At 38.9% G+C, this 17,387-nt stretch overlaps 1 protein-coding gene across 4 annotated transcripts in view; it reads left to right on the top strand.

Moving 5' to 3' along the window:
* LOC124264958 (myotubularin-related protein 6-like) overlaps positions 1–17,387 on the top strand; it is an 88,317-nt gene that overhangs the window by 39,418 nt on the left and 31,512 nt on the right. The window lies entirely within an intron of this gene.

Genomic DNA, 17,387 nt, shown 5'->3' on the forward strand with positions numbered 1-17,387 from the left:
AAATTTGTTATAATTATTCCATGTATAAAAGAGCGATGCATCATCTCGTAATATTCTCTTCTGTTGTTATTTGTTGTTACTTTTCAGTCCATAATAAAAGGATGTGGGCTGGCAACCTTTTGAGCAGACGGGCATTTTATCAGAATGGTAAACACTGATAATAGGGTCAAGTCTGTTAAAATGCTACATGTTGCTTTTGGCAGAGATTTCGCCTGGTAACATACCTTTAGAACTCCAAACTTTATCAAGCCCCAGGCATTATCTACGAGAACACGGTAACAAGGCAAGCTGTTCCAAAATATCAGAATTGTAACTTCACTGTTCAACTTCACACAATGTTTGCATCTCTGAAGAAATCACTTCACATGATAAGAAGTTTGCATTCAAGGAATTATGTCACTCATATATGAAGATGTCATGTTATAGAGGACCCACACTGTAGCTTATGATCACATCTTGTTTTCAATTTCAGATAATTTGGTTCATTTATAACAAACCTATTGCATCATTATGGAATATAATTGTTGATGTGTCGATGGATGATTGATGGATGATTTCAAAAGGTTTTTATGCTAAATTTATACCTGTTCAAGCATCAAAGCTCAAAGTTGGAATGTAACCCTGTCCACAAATAGCTGAGAGTTATTAACACAGCCTGGGTTTTGACAGCTTCTATCTGACTTCCCTGTGTTGCAGTCTCAAGATCAAACTTAATTTCCTGTTAGGTATTAATCACTTTGTCCTTTCTGTCTTGAAAATGATTGAAAGTAAAGAAATGCCCTCATCTCGGAGCAAGACTTATTACATGAAGTTCTCGAGTGGAAGCAGACTCTTGATCAAAGCCTTGTCAGAAGCCCGTGTTTTGATTTGGACATGGTGTGTCAGTGAGGAGCACTTTGACTATCATGGTGGTCCCTAAATGAAATATGTCTTGATTCAGTCATGATGGAAATTCGGAGCTTAAAGATGAAATCAATGACATTGATTCAGTCTGGTTGAATTATTCAGGAAATCAATACTGAATCTTCTTCAAAGGAGTCTGTGTCGTCCAATTTTCTATTGGACAATCTTGACTATTTTTTTACCCAATAGGTTACCATTCAAAGTGTTTCACATTTTCGTAGTTCCTGGTTTGTTGACAATACCATGGATGAGTAGTCTCCACTCAGTGACTGTAAATGGTTTCCTACCCTGGCTCACCCTCGGTAATGATGTTTATGAATTGTGAATGTGGCTGACGCTTGAAAGAGTGTCATCTCTTTCAGCGAGCTACTGTCCAATGCGCCATTGTGAAACAGCCTTAATTAAGACCTAATGATGTAGTTGTTTCTTTCATGGAGTTGTATGAGATCGCTGATCATTTTCTCTGATCCTCTTAGAATCAAGAATTGATGTTAAAGATAGGAAATGGCATCAGAGGGAAGTTCTTTTTTCCTGTTTTGGAAATAGTAACTAAGAATACACACAGTAAAAAGTCGTACTGAGAATAGTAAATGTTTAAAGAATCTAATCTGTAACGCTGACACATGTGATATATATGTAGGGAATTGAATATGCTGCCTTCCAGATTTCATCAATATAGACCCACTAGTGTTTTCAATGAATATATTTGTTCACTGCATTTCTAAGACCGTCATCAAACTTCGTCTGCGGAGTTGATGAGCTGAGACACACATGCAGGTTTTCCAGAGTTTCGGGGAAATTTTCTCATGGTCGGTACAATGCATTCTCAGTTGTGTGGAAGGTCATCATCTGTGCTGGGATTGAAAGCTGACTTTACATTTGTGTTATGGAGCTTCACCCTCAAGTCAGCAATTACCACAGAACTTTCATGCCCTGCTTTGAAGGAAGCAAAGGACTTGGCTGGTTTCCAGGTCGGGCTCAAGCTATTATTCCCCTATACCTGACAAAACATCTTCGGACTTTGGCAGAGTCTCCAAAAATAAAACTGTCATTAACATAAACACACACATACTGCCAAAGTGTTTTTATGGTTAGTAATAGTATGTAATAACAGGGATTCATCTAGGATTTGATAATAAGTGCCCTTAGTTCAAACTAGTTTCTATTGTTCTCAGCTCTGAGGGGCGGTGGGATAGCCTTGTGGTTAAAGAGTTCACTTGTCACGCCAAAGACCCTGGTTCAATTCTCCAGATGGGTAGAATGTGTGAAGCCCATTTCTGGTGTCTCTCGCCATGAAATTGCTGGAAAATTGCTAAAAACGGCGTAAGACCATAGTCACTAACTATTAGTTCTGAAGTATTTTAACATTGTATTCATTAATAACATGGCAGCATAGTCTCTTTGTCTTAGTAGGCCTTGGTACCAGTGATACACAGGTTACCTCCACAAAGACATAAAACTAGATAAAACTATTTAAACAAACATTTTTCATGTGGGAGTTTTAACTGACACTTGCTGTAGGCTTGGGAACAATATTAGCCTCAGACTAGGTCTAGATGGATCCTGGTAATCATAGTTCCTTTTGGGCATCACATACAGAAACAGTGTCAGTCTTTGTGGAAAAGTGAAATGATAGAATCACTCTGTACACTTTAAAAAACGACCTCCAGCCATGCTTGCACTATTTAGCCGAAGAAACAGTTCCCAGGTGAACAAGAGAATCTTTCAGTTGTCTGACATCTGACTCAAAGGGACTGAACAAGTTATGGTTCCATCCTGGACATCAGTCTAATGCTAATATATAATATGAAATAATCCTTCAGATGACAGTTGTCTGCCTTTGCAACGACATACTCATGAACTGAAGAAGGAAGATGTATTCTGTATCCTAACCTGGCCAGTTCATGAGTCAGTGGTGTATTTATATGTGACAAATCGGAGTGGTAGCCTGCAGACTTGGAAGTGATACCAAATTGGAAGAAGAATCTCACTGGAAAGCCTTTTGGATAAGGTCAATCGGGTTAGCTGGTTAATGTCACGCCAAGCCTCTTGCGTAAAACTGCCATGAGAGACTGCCACAGCACTGGATATTTTGTGTAGGGAAGGAGTAAATTCCATCCCTGCATGGTGACCAGGCTTCATTAGTCCAGCTGAATTTGTGGACTGAAGTCTGGTGTACGTGCACAGTGACAGCACTGAACTTCAACATTTCAGAATAATGAATTCAGAATGACTCTTACAGGGAAGTTGCTGAGAGGAGTTAGGCACAGATAATCGAATGCTTACCATTTTATACAAATTCTGTGAGTGGTGGGTGCTACCCATAGATCGGGGCAAGCTTATCCCTTTTGCGAACATCTGCTGTCATCTCAGTTGTTCAGTGAACCATTGATGTAATTTTCACCTTTATCTTGCCTTTAACACCCAATGGAATCTATATTGGTAGATAATTAAGGCTGATATTTTTCAGGCATTAATATACAGTCAAATCCCGATGAGTCGAATCGCTGGGGACCAAGTAATAAATTCATCTTATCGATGTATTCGAGACATAGGTATGTCTATGAGGGTAGAAAAAAGATGATCCAGTCCTAATTCCTCCACCTAAGCATTTGTTTATCTAATGATTTCCATATCACTAATAGGGGCACCTTATCAGTTCCAGTCTGATTAGCACAGACAGTGATTTCCGTAAAATCACTAATCTGCCTTTTGACTGACTGAGTTTGGTTTTACGCCGCTTTTAGCAATATTCCAGCAACATCACGGCGGGGGACACCAGAAATGGGCTTCACACATTGTGCCCATGTGGGGATTCGAACCCGGGTCTTCGGGTGACGAGCCAACGCTTTTACCATTAGGCTACCCCACCGCCCCCTGCCTTTTGAACTCACCCGTAAATGGCGGAAAGGTGTGAGCTGCGCTGGTTTGTTAATTTGATCAGTTTGCTACACAAATCAACTTCTCATTGACTGACTTCGGCTTATGTATACAAGATTGCTGTTGTTTGAATCTCATGGGACCAAATTTCATTCTCGAGTCATCGTGTGTATTTATGAGACGAATTCGTGTAACCGGTATTCAAATGATGACAACTATAACAGGGAATGGTCGGGACCAACAGGTACTTCGAGTTATGCATAATATTCGAGACACTGGCATTCGACTCATCGGGATTTGACTGTAGTATATTCTCTGTTCTCTGCAAGTAAATATATTTTCAAGCTATAAGCAGTTGTGATTTGTGCTTGTTTGTGTATGTGAGTCAGTCACAGAATGATGTGTACATGATGTTGTACCAGGGACGTTGGATGGAAACTCGTTTGATAGAACCAGAGCAACACCATTCCATCATATCCCAAACTTGGTTACCTTAGTTACGTGGAGATAATGTATGTTTTAGTCATCACAACAATTACTTTTCCATTATCTTTATATAAACTTGTAAGAGTGAATTTGCTAAAAAGACAAATGGCACAAGGAAATGTTCACATTTGTTTTAACTTATGTTACCATACTCTCTAAACATTACCTAAGCAGCACTAGGAGGCATTTGGCAAATGTCATTATGAAGTTTTAATGGGTTTATCTAATTTTGCTGGAGCATTCTCCTATATCATGACCAGATTTAAAGAAAACTGTACCACATTGCGGATGCCAAACAGTCGATGCCGAAGAAGATGAACAGACCTGAAACTCAATATGTCTGTCTGGAAACTTGAGTTATCTTAGCATCAGGAACAAGACCAGTCTGGAGTCCACAATTGATAACTTTGGAACAAGATCAGTGAGTTTTCCAGAGTAACATGTGCAATGACTATCTACTGTTATATATCCAAATTGCTTTCTTGATCAGAGAGCTTATTCAAGCTTTGTAGTTGTTCCCATGAGTTGAAATACTTACTGAGTGTAACAGAACAGTTATGGAATAGCTTCTATATGTTCAGTTTGCTCATGTCACAAGTTGACAGCAAGCCTGGAATATAGTAATGGAAGCCTCAGGGGCAGGTGTCATGATTACAGGTATGTAGTCACTTAAGATGTCAGGTACAAGTAGCCACTTAATGTCAGCCTGCCTGGTGGGGAAATACGACTTATATCATCCTGCCATTAGGAGATATAGATATTTGGGATAAGGGATTGGGATTATGTAGGCATTCTTGCTATAAGACCTGAAAGGATTTGTTTAAGGAAACCAGTATGGCTATTCAGTCAACTTAGTGTCTTAAAAATCATTTGATTTGGGGCATGCTTAGACATAGTAGAGATGGTTCATTTTCAGGTGGTCAGCAGGGATGGATTCGGTACAGAAGTATCTTGTTGATTATGTGTCAGTTATATAAACATTGTATCCTAGGATTCTAAATTTTCAAATCCATAGTGTAGGATTGTCTGAATGATGGTGGAAACGCAAGGACTGTAGCCACTCAAGGTAGTAGGACTGTTGGTATTAGGAAACGTTGTTCCAACGGGTAGCCGAGGTTGTACATCCCGGTGTGTTTATGTCAGTACTTTAAGTAGTACATGACCAGAATTTGAAATTTAGAATCATGATCAATCATTCTTGACAATCACTTTGTTTTGAAAGGGAATTGCATGTGATACTAATTGCTTTAAACTACATTTCACTTTCGTGTAAAAACCATGAAGTTTCCAAGTTGGCAGTACATTGCATTGGTTTATTCATATACACAGTGATAGTGTTAGAAGGGTCTGGACTTGAACAACTGCCGGTTGCGTGATACTGGTACAACATTTCTATTCTTACTCCAAATCAATTCCTTCCTATCCCCCCAGAATTGTCTGGTGTCTGATCTTCTCATGGCCTTGCAGCTAACATCAATCATCTTTCCTCCTCTGTGAAGACATCTACTGTGAGGCTTTAATGACTTACACTTGATTTCTACAGCACCAAGAGGATTCATCTAGGATTTTTCTACAAGGGCAAGAGTTTGTGTAAAACAAATAATGTGGCTGTAAAGTTTGGTTATGATGCTAGTTTAAGAGCTAACTGTTTGAGAAACTAAATTTGAAGTAGGTATTTTCTAGATATTTTCTAATGTGATTGTTGTTCCTTGCAAGACTGCCCAAGCAGGACATCAGTCTGAGGGACATTTAAAAGAGAAGATGACAAGTCAAGTAATGTTGATTTGTGTAATTCTGTAGACAGAGTTCATATGGAGATTATGACTGAATACTGAGTTGCTACAAAGCAGTCAAAATGTTTATCCCTACACTGAAATGTGCATCTAGTACACACAGATATGTAGAATGAATGCACACAAAATATGTATTGCATCCTGACGCATACACAATAATATCCACTATACCAAATTCTCAACAAGAAACATAGAGTTATAGTTACGAACATAATCATTACATTTTTCTTACAGTACTCTACATGATTTCAGTGTTTCTTATGTTTCATGTAGGGGAAATTAAAAATTAGTAAATTTAATTTATGTGTCCCCTACTTTAGTATTTAAGTGACAGTGATAACTATATAATATATTAGTGTACTGACTAGTGTAAAACAAGAAGTAATGATGTTGTTAGATTTAGTATAACAGTATGACTAACAAATGCATATAGAAACATTATGTTTGACATTCAAAAATATTTTAGGAGAACAAGAAGTCTCAACTTTCTTCCCAAAATATTGAAGAAACAATATCCAGTTACATACCACAACCTGCTGACCAAAAACATTTGCTGTTATTTCTGGAAATCAGTCTTTCCTGAACCTTATCCCTTAAAGGTCATGTTGTCCTTGAGGATTTTCGTGCTTTTCTCAAATAAGAGAAAACAAACATTAGCCGATTAACTCCCAAACCCCAAATCAATTACTTCTCTCTTGATGTCCTGCTCAATATCTCACCCAAAAACCTTTAAGAGAAACACACAGGTGTCTGTCTGATCAAAAGGTGTAATTCCATCTGCACACAATCTGCTAAAAAACAAAATTAATTGTGGTCTCATTTTCCTTGTATGAATGTCCAATAATAGGAGCGATACAGGATATCATGGTGGTCGCCTGTTTGATCTTCATTTTGATCGTCTTCTATGAAAGCCCTGTAAGCCAAGGTGAGGTCGGTGAAGGAGTGGAATCCTGTTTTATAGCAGGAATAATTCTTCCGTTTTCCGAGTATGTGCTGGAGTATTTCTCCATGTGTCACAAGAAAAGGTCAGCATCAGTCGGAATGTGTCAAATTTACATTTATTGCGGACTTACTTAGCCAGGTGAGTGATCTCAGCATGACTAAATCCTTTTGCACCATTGACATCTACAGCCGGACACCCAATCCTTAGCTAATGCTCAGTGGGGGCTCATGGAAATGTGATTTATTCCTGAATTAGGATATTTCATCCGATCTGGGTGCAGCTGTAGCACAATATCTCGGTTCATGGCCTAAGAAGTGCTCATAAAAACCTGGTAAGTAGACTGGTCGGAACACAAATCTACAAAATCTGTTTTATTGGACAGGACAGGGGAGAGGAGACACAAAATTTGTTCAATATTGGAGTGACAGATTCAGTTTGGGACCCCATTTGTACGTCCATTATAGGAAGTGTCACACTCAGGCTCGGCGCTGATTGTCACAGACAATCCGTAGGGTTTGCATGCAATTGTGTTGTTTTTCTTCCAGGTCACACTTGCTGTATCTTGTACTGAGTCTAGGATTGTCTCCATGTCTGCTGAATTAAGATGTCATTTACTAAAACATCCAGAATGTTATTTCTAGGTTCATAATCCCCATAGTGCCCATTTTGTAATTGGTATGGAAATCTGAACATACTTAGTATGTCTTGGCGTGATGTGCTGCAGTATTGGTGGTAATCCTCTATTCACTCTGTAAGTCAGATGACACATTCAACATTAGGATATTGGTTTGGGCTTAGTTTGGTGTCTCATATGCTTGTAGTTCCCAAAGATGTTTGCTGATACGATAACTCTGTGTGCCTGGGTGGTGTTTAACACAGCCCTCAGCAGTATTCCAGGTACATGACACCACCCTGTACATGAGTCGGTCTATAACACACAGTCCAGTGGTTGATATTGGGAGTGAGTGAGGTTAGTTTTATGCCGCACTCAGCAATATTCCAGCTATATGGTGGCGGTCTGTAAATAATCGAGTCTGGACCAGACAATCCAGGGATCAACAGCATGAGCATTGATCTACGCAATTGGGAACTGATGACATGTGTCAACCAAGTCAGCGAGCCTGACCACCCGATCCCGTTCGTCGCCTCTTACGACAAGCATGGGTTACTGACGATCAATATTCTAATCCGGATCTTCACGGGTTGTTGATATTGTGAACAATGATTAACACTGCCAGGATGCCGTGACATCCTATCTCAAAGTCTGACCAGCCCATCTATTGAATCACCTCTTACAACTAGCATGGGTTGCCGGGGAACAATTTTAACAGAATCCTGAGGGTGTGGTTTGTTACTGTTACTTTGAGAAGTGGACAGAGATTTTTGTTCTATGAATAAGGATATCACAGCTACAGCTCACAACGTCAGTAGCAGCATATGAACTTTTTCTCTTGTGGTGCGTTCTGTGAAAGGTTTACCTCCAACTAATCATTTAGGAGAGACGAGTGCGTGCATGAAGCAATCAAATTATTCATCATTTCCAGATGGATGCTTCTGAACAGGCCTGCTTCATGATTAATGTTTCACAGATTTCCTCAGTCTAAAATGCTGAGGTAGCATTTAGATTTTGAGACGGATCTGAGGTGGACTGACAGCCATCAGTTCTTGAAGCTGCCCTGACATGACATTACCACTATCCAGAAAGAAATTCTGATTGAAATGGAAGCTAATTCTGAAGAATGCTTCCCTCAATGTAGACTTCATATTTGTATTTCCACTTTGCTTCCTAAGGTTTCCATTTCTTGAAATGAATCAATATTGTGCAATTCTGCAGCTATGAAATGGCAGCGTTCATCGATTTAGGTTTTGGATAAGCAATGAAAGTTGGAAGAATCCAATCCAAGGAAATTCATTATGAAACATGTTGCACTTGGTAAACATTAAAACGATTAAGGTGTAGACAATGGTTGCTTGTGTATGTTGAGTTAAAGCACTGTAAGCTTTAATAGATGTATTGTTGTCAGTAAAAGGGACCATGCATTAGTAAACATGAGTTTTCACCCTCTTTGGCAGAAGGCAGAACTTTGGTAATGGTGTGTTGTTTTTGTAGTGGTATGTGTAAGTATGTTGATCTATGAGGTGGGCAATCACTTGAAATAATGCAAGTGTTTTTAACTACCCAATGATTAAAATGATTGGAACAATGATGAACTTGTTTCATATAGCATATTCTGATTATTATTTAGGCAAAACTGCCAAAGAATATTATTTTTGTTTTTAGACAATGAATATCATCAGTGAACCAAGAATGATGTGACTAAAGCATGCATTTCATAAATATATATTTATATTGCTCAACATTAACATTACTTATAGTATGAATAACCGGAAATCTTTCACTCACACGGCCCATGGCCTGATGAAGTTTGCAGTTGAACCAGCTTAAACATGTATGTAGGTTTTATATAGAAATATGATTTTGTTAGATGTGTGTACAGAGCATGCGGAAATGGCCCAAATGCTGATGATTGGACAAAACTCTGGGGTAAATGGTGACCTGTAGCCCCCTGCATGATGGCTTCTTGGGCCCGGGTATTGATTGGAGCTGAAGGATTGTATGCTTGTTCCAACTGCATACAGACCACTGCTCCGTGCTTAGATTGGTCATATAGAATATTTATTGATCTCTCTGCGGCTAATAAGTAGTTGGAATCGGTAGGAACCCGACCAGTTATCTAAATCTTGATCACACAATGGCCCGTGTTGAAAGGGTAGGTGTAATAATCTGTAATGAATCCTTCAGGCTGGATCCTCAAGAGCAGTCAGTGTCATGCTGTCCTCTACAACTTACAGACGAGGGGTTATTGGGGATTGCTGGGATTAGGATTCATTAGGGAGGGGATTCGCATTAATTGGATTGGTTGAGATGAGGTTAGGGATACTTCAGAAACTCATGTGAGACCACTTCCCTCAAAAGTAGTTGAAGGGAGAATGTGATGCCACAGATACTGCCTTATGGTGCATGGTCTTTTCTGGTGTTCTTCTGAATAATGGTTTAGATATTGAAACATGTCTCAGAATATCAAGCAGTGTTGTATAATATGCTTGAAAATGTATAGCTTGTAGTGTTTTGTACTATTTTTACAGTAGTTGTAACAAGTTTTGTCTAAATAGATGGAAAAGATTCTTGTCTACAATATGGCTGAGCCATTGAAAGGTTTGATGCTATTCCAATCAAATAGTGAAAAAGAAAGAAATTCTACATCTCATGAGGGTAGTGAATGGTAAATGAGTTACAAATTTAGAATGTTTTGCATTTATAGATTTTTATTCCAGGGTAATCAAAATGCCCCCTTATGGAAAATCTGGAAGCAAGTTGTGTAATTTAATTTGTAACTGTGGATATGAAAAGGAAATCACATATATTGTGACCTCCTGCTTTTATTAGTTAATGGCAATTGTCATTGAAAGAACTCTTTAATCATTTTGAGGTCTTGTTTTGCTAGAAAGCCTACATCTCAGCATTTTCAATTAAGTGTTTTTGCATCCATCAAGTCATTAATCACACTGACTGATGTATTATGGGAAATTTGTTCCCAGCTTGCGAGAAGCCATTAGGGTGTTTATTGAGGAAGTGTTCAACTGGAGGCATGACCCGGAGTGTGGTAGCACAGAGACCTGCTTATGGCTGGATGTATCTGTGATTTGGGACCAAGTTGTCTGGATGAAATGTTCCAGCATCCAGCATGTAACGCCTGACGTTCTCATTTTGACTCCAGAAGGTTGTTCAGTGTGCCACTTGTATTAATTTGCATATTTTATGTTATGCCAAATCCAAATTTATGTCCTGAAGCATGCTGGAAGCTCTATATATTACGCATTCAGTGGATCAGTGTCCATTCACTTCTTCGAGAGGCATGTAGAAGTTTGAGCAGTAAGAAAGGACAACAGTATTGCTGTAATAAAGAGGTAGTTCACCCATATATTGTTATCCTTTCTTAGTCACCATTCTGTTGTCAGCTCATTGTGGGATATGTAACCCATGCTGTCAGCGAGAGACTTGAAGGTTAACAGTCATTACCATCTCATCCTACCTGGCACCCAGTGACTGCTGTGTGAACAGATTCAAATCAAATTCACTTTGCCTAAGCAAACACCAGATATTCTACATGAGCCTCAAACTAAATGCCTATAAACCTTCAGGCACCGAGCAACAATAATCTCTGCACTCTCCCTATTACCCTGGATCCAGTAGGTTGTTTTTACTCCCACGTAAGTTGTTTACGTTAGTACTATGTTTCTAAATCAGAAGCCTTTGTTCCACTGTCTTTCCAATCAATAACGTACAAGGCGACTAACGGGATCGGGTGGTCAGGCTCGCTGACTTGGTTGACACATGTCATCGGTTCCCAATTTCGCAGATCGATGCTCATGCTGTTGATCACTGGATTGTCTGGTCCAGACTCGATTATTTACAGACCGCTGCCATATAGCTGGAATATTGCTGAGTGCGGCATAAAACTAAACTCACTCACTCACTCACTCACTAATCAATAAATTGCATCAATGACTGATTGGTTTCATTTGCCGTCTAAGAATCTAATTCTAAAATCTTTGATTTGAAATATTTGGCACTTTGATGTGTTCAAGATTTAATGATGACAAAAAATAGATTTCAATGTTGTAGCAGAGTTTCCAATGTGATTGTGCGGTAAAATGTTCAAGAATATTATTTCTTAGTTTGACCTTTTCAAGTTGTGCATGAAGAATATGGACAGAATGCTTGGAGTTTAACATTTTTCTCATTAATGTTTATTTAAATGCAAATACTGATGTGCCTGAACGACTGATGCCTCTATAGTCATATGAACGCTAACAGACATTAATAACAACTTTCTGGACCCAGGTTAAAGTTAGCGTGATACCTTATACCCTAATCTCCTGGAGGACATGTCCTGGGTAGACAACTTAATGCCACTACAAGGAGATGATTGTCTCCAGTGTTGGTGTTTCCGATCTGGGATACTTCCATGAGAACCCCCTGCCACACGGGCCCAATTGGTTGATGGATGCAGTAATCTATAGCGGTAATCAAGTGCCTATGATAAATGATCATTGACCTAATTACAAAATTGATCAGCGAGTTTGATGTCAACAGGAAGCTATTGTTTTACTGCTTGAGTGTTGCAAGATTGATTTGTCATCAGTATGGATGGAGATCACTCTGATTGGCTGTGTACCAATTTTAACAGGATTGGTCTCTAATGGGAATTAAAGGTAGACATACCTGTCTTTGATGAGATCAATCACAAAGGGGAAATAGCAGGGTTGTAGTTAACATCACAGGCATGTGTAATGTCCATTTAATGAAGGCTGTGGATGTTGCTTAGGCTTAGCTGTACAAACTAAGCGTTTAGCTTGCTGAAGACTTAGATGGATGTCCTGCATGAGATATGACCCTTGCATCCATGAATAAGTGATATGATAGCTGTGTCCAGTCTCACTGGAATTTGATCTTGGCATTACAAGACATTGAATCATGCTTTATACATGAAACACTTTGAGGGATTGCTGGCAAGCTTCTGTGTTCTATTTGATCTTGTACAGGCTTCCTCTCCTGATTCACTGTCTTCAGTGAACTTTGAGCCCTGGTGGTTTAAAACCCACTCATTGGGTAGAAGGTCCATGTTCCTGACGTGGGATGATGCTTGAAGCCCATTTATACTGCACCCTTGATGTGATATGGCTGGAATATTGCTGCTCACTCACTCACTCATGATCAATTACTCACTCACTCATGATCAATTACTCACACACTCACTCTAAATCATTCACTCAGTCTTAATCACATCCCTGTAGACTCATTGTGTCCTAATGTAACTGGAGATAGCATGAAGGCTGTGACACACAGACAGGTGTGAATGGCATCTATAGATGGCTCAAGGTGACTGCATTGTTCAGTGTTGTAAAGGTGAATCTGCCTAACTACCACATATCAACACTGACTCCGACCCATCAAAGGCCTTTGTCCACAACGTGCAAGTCATTAAGCAGTGTGTGTTGTGTCAATTTACTGGCAAATGGAACTCAGGCTTTCAGTGCCATTATGCTCCAAATCTTCAAAGTATTTCCATAGTGCTTGCTCTTGTGTATCTGACAAATGCATCAAGAACAATGAAGCTACTTTGGACTTATTGCAGAATTTCTGCGACTATTTGCCGTTTTTGTTGTGCACATGAACAGAGATATTTTGCACTAAGTGATATCTGTTTTATCTGGTTGATTATTTGAGTGAAAGGCAGAGCTGCATGTGTTGATGACTTTTGGAATGGTTGTGAATCTGCACGTAGAACATATCAATAGCAGTCAGCCTTCCTTTGATACATACCAACATTTGTTGGCTTACAGATATTTATTCACACTCATGGAAGTCATCAGTGTTGAAGACAAATAGAAAGAATTTTGAGTCGAACAAGTGACCTGCTGCCTTTGCATGAGTTTTATAAACTGTACCACCAGTGGATCAGTGAGTGAGTGAGTTTAGTTTTATTCCAGCTATATGGCGGCGGTCTGTAAATAATGGAGTCTGGACCAGACGATCCAGTGATCAGCACCCATGAATCAGGATATGTTCACTTTTTATCCCACCGGCATATAATGCGGTGGGATATAGTCGTCGCCTCTCGTCCGTCTGTCCGTCCGTCCGTCCGCAATCATTTTGTTTCGGACCATAACTCAAAGACCGTTGGTAGATATGTCAAACATAACCTAAGGTGGTGCCTTTTGCTATTTACAGATAATTGTCATTTTATTTTTCTCGGTTTCCATGGAAGCGTTTTGGACTTAGTCTTAAAGAAGGGTGGGCTTCGTTTCCGGAGCATAACTCAAGAACCGTTCAATATTTTTCAACAAAACTTGGTAGATATATCAAACAGATCCTAAAGTGGTGCCTTTTGCATTTCACAGATTTTTGGCATTTTTATTTTTCCCGGTTTCCATGGAAACGATTCGGACTTAGTCCCAAAAGTGAGGGGTGGGCTTCGTTTCCGGAGCATAACTCAAGAACCGTTCACTATTTTTCAACAAAACTTGGTAGATGTATGAAACAGAACCTTAAGTGGTGCCTTTTGCTATTTGCCGATTTTTGGCCTTTTATTTTACCGGTTTCCATGGAAACATTTTGAACTTAGTCTCAAAAGTAAGGATTGCTTTACGTTTCGGAGCATAACTCAAGAACCGTTCAATATTTTTCAACAAGACTTGGTAGATATATCAAACAGATCCTAAAGTTGTGCCTTTTGCTATTTGCAGATTTTTGGCCTTTTATTTTTCCGGTTTCCATGGAAGCGATTCGGACTTAATCCCAAAAGTGATGGGTGGGCTTCGTTTCCGGAGCACAACTCAAAACCTCTCTATATCTTTCAGCAAAACTTGGCAGATATGTGAGGCAGATATTGAAGTGATGCCTTTTGCTATTTGCAGATTTTTGTGATTTATTATTTTCTCGGTTTCCATGGAAATGATTCGAACTTAGTCTCAAAAAGGAAGGGATGGGTTTTGTTTCGAAGCACAACGAAAACTTCTTAATATCTTTTAGCAAAACTTGGCAGATATGTGAGGCAGATCCCAAAGTGGTGCCTTTTGCTATTTGCAGATTTTTGTCATTTATTTTTTTCATGATTTCCATGGAAACGATTTGCACTTAGTCTAAAATCAAGCTGGACTTTAAGTAACTGTCAGATGATTTGTTCTTTCAAAGATGTGGAGGCGGGGGATATGTCATCTTCTGATGACTCTTGTTTGACATTCTTGATATGATCACTATTTGATAGTCATGATATTGTCAGAATTGTAGAAAACATGGACTTTGCTTTGGCAGAGATTTCAGTGTGTGCAGAATGGGTTTGTCACTTTCATTTAGTTGAATTACTTTTTTTTCTTAGTAGTCATAGTAGGGACAAGCAGAAACTTGGTCACCTGGATACACCTTGTACCCTCCAGTAAGTCATAGTGAAGACCTAGTTCAACTGGATCACAGTCAGTTTCAGCTAACAGAGACTGGGAGCATTATATCTATAGCTAGTGTTGGGAATTGGTTAAAATCTCATAATTCATGATTGGTTCATTACAACCGATGAATCATTGAAAATAATTGGTTGGCGTCATTTATCAAATTATCCTGGTTATGTCTCATAATACACCAAATTATATATAAAAAATATTGTTAATGCAAACAAATGTTTCAAACAGTTTGTGTTCGATTAGAAGAAAACTTGATCGATTGCTTGGTCGTTTAGTCATTGCGACCAATCTTCGATTATTTCAAGTAAATCGGACCACCATTAATTATATCAGCCAAATTCCTGTACACCTGAATCTCATGACAATATGACTTTAGATAAAATTTGCCTTCACTAGTTAAAACACAACTAAACCCAAAGCAAATTTAACTTAAAAGTATATTCTTTTTGCTACTTTTTAACTATTTCTCATAAATTCAACCCACAAGGGAAGTTTCAAGGCAGACAGATAAGTAGATGGTTTGATCAATTTCTCAGCTGCAGAATTCAATTAGAGAATACTGTTTCCTTCTTGTTGCTCTAGCATTAAATAAAATCAATGTCAGTGTTTATCTTTATTGATTTGGAATATTTACCGCAACTTTACAAGCTGGATTCTTTGCTTGTTGAAGACGAAAACATGCAGTCAAGTTTCTGATGATCTGCACTGTCTTGCTCAAATATCTTTGTTACCATATTCATGGGCAGTACATGCCATTCATTTGCATTTCTGTGCAGCGTTGACAGCTTTTATCGGAGATTATAATGAAGTGGGGTATTAGGTAATCAGCACTGTTTGGCATTACACAACCAGATACCAGCGTCAACAAATTTACTTATACCAAAACTGTTTGTTGAGGAGCTCAAAGACCACACTTCAAATAACAATTTGTGATGGTGTTTTTGGCATTTTTCATGTATTGTTTATTATTGCTGTGTAGTTGTTGTTTGATGTTAGGAAAATAGTGTTTGAAACATACTCATTGATGGTAAGTTTCCACATAGACTGCGTGTCAGCGCAGACAGTCACGTTATAGGAGTTTGTGGGAACGAACGGTCCGATGACTGCTTTATTGAAAAATCTTTCATATCTGTTTTACCTGTCAACACATCCCTTTGTGTTGCACGCATTAATGATGGTGGAATGGTTTTACCGTTATACAAATATTTGACTTTGCGTGATTAAAAGGTATGTGTTGTAGGTAGTCATAAGTGAAGAAATGACATGGCAAACGTTCATGAAGGAGTAGCCTACAGCAAGGGAGACAATGTTCTTTGTTCATGGGCTGTAGGGATCTCACAGGTCCCATGTTGGTGAGGAGTGCAGTAGCATATTGTATAACAAGCATGTCCTCAAGTTGTTTATGCAACACATGGTGATCAATACATAGACATAGTTAACTTTTGTAGCATGTCAGTGTTCCCCCCCACCCACACACACACACACATAAAGTACATATATATATATAAATAAACAACAACAAAGTCTATAAACATACCTATTTACTCATTTAAGTTTGATGACCATATGTAACTGATTATCCCCTTTAGAAAAGTCTAATGACTTGTTTTGAGGTAAAGGTTTATCATAATTGGGTTGTCAGGCTTTATGACTTGGTGAATAGCATGTCATAAGACACTGATGGTGTAGATTGCCTGTGATCACTCGCACGTTTGTCTTGGTGCTGTCTCTGTTGTGTCCGCCATGGGATTACTGGAATGTTGGTGACTCTGGCATTAAACAACACACAAACAAATTATATTCCTGCAACTCAACCATTTTTGCATTTGTCTACAAGTCTTGTTTTCTATCAAAACAAATTATGTGATTGTCAATAATGATTTTGTGAGGGAGAAAATGATGGATGGAATGGAAAGAAATGGTCCATAATAATTCTGTCTGAGTGCTCTTTTGAAACGTTTGTGTGGACAGTCTTGGAGAGATGTTTCCAATAGTAGTCATTGATTAGTCTGGCTGAGAGCTGGATAGATAATACAATGCAGCCAAATGATCAGTTACTGTTACAGCAGCCATTTCATAATGTCAACACACATACTGTCCAGCAATCCTGGACAGAGAGCCAGAAAATGGGGTACACAGCTAAAGTTCTCCTCTATTTTGCTCTCTTCCCCAAAGGCCTTTTGTAAGGAGACTGAGTTACTCACCTAAATATCTTGTCAGGAGACTGGTACCTACCTAAATATCTTGTCAGAGTTTGTGGTATCCACCTAGATATCTTGTCAGGAGACTGTGGTACCCACATGAATATCTTGTCAGGAGACTGTGGTACATACTTAGATACCTTGCCAGGAGACTACGGT

This window comes from Haliotis rubra, unplaced genomic scaffold (genome assembly GCF_003918875.1).
Source record: "Haliotis rubra isolate DU_JTF1 unplaced genomic scaffold, ASM391887v1 Scf121, whole genome shotgun sequence".
Taxonomy (NCBI): Eukaryota; Metazoa; Mollusca; class Gastropoda; order Lepetellida; family Haliotidae; genus Haliotis; species Haliotis rubra.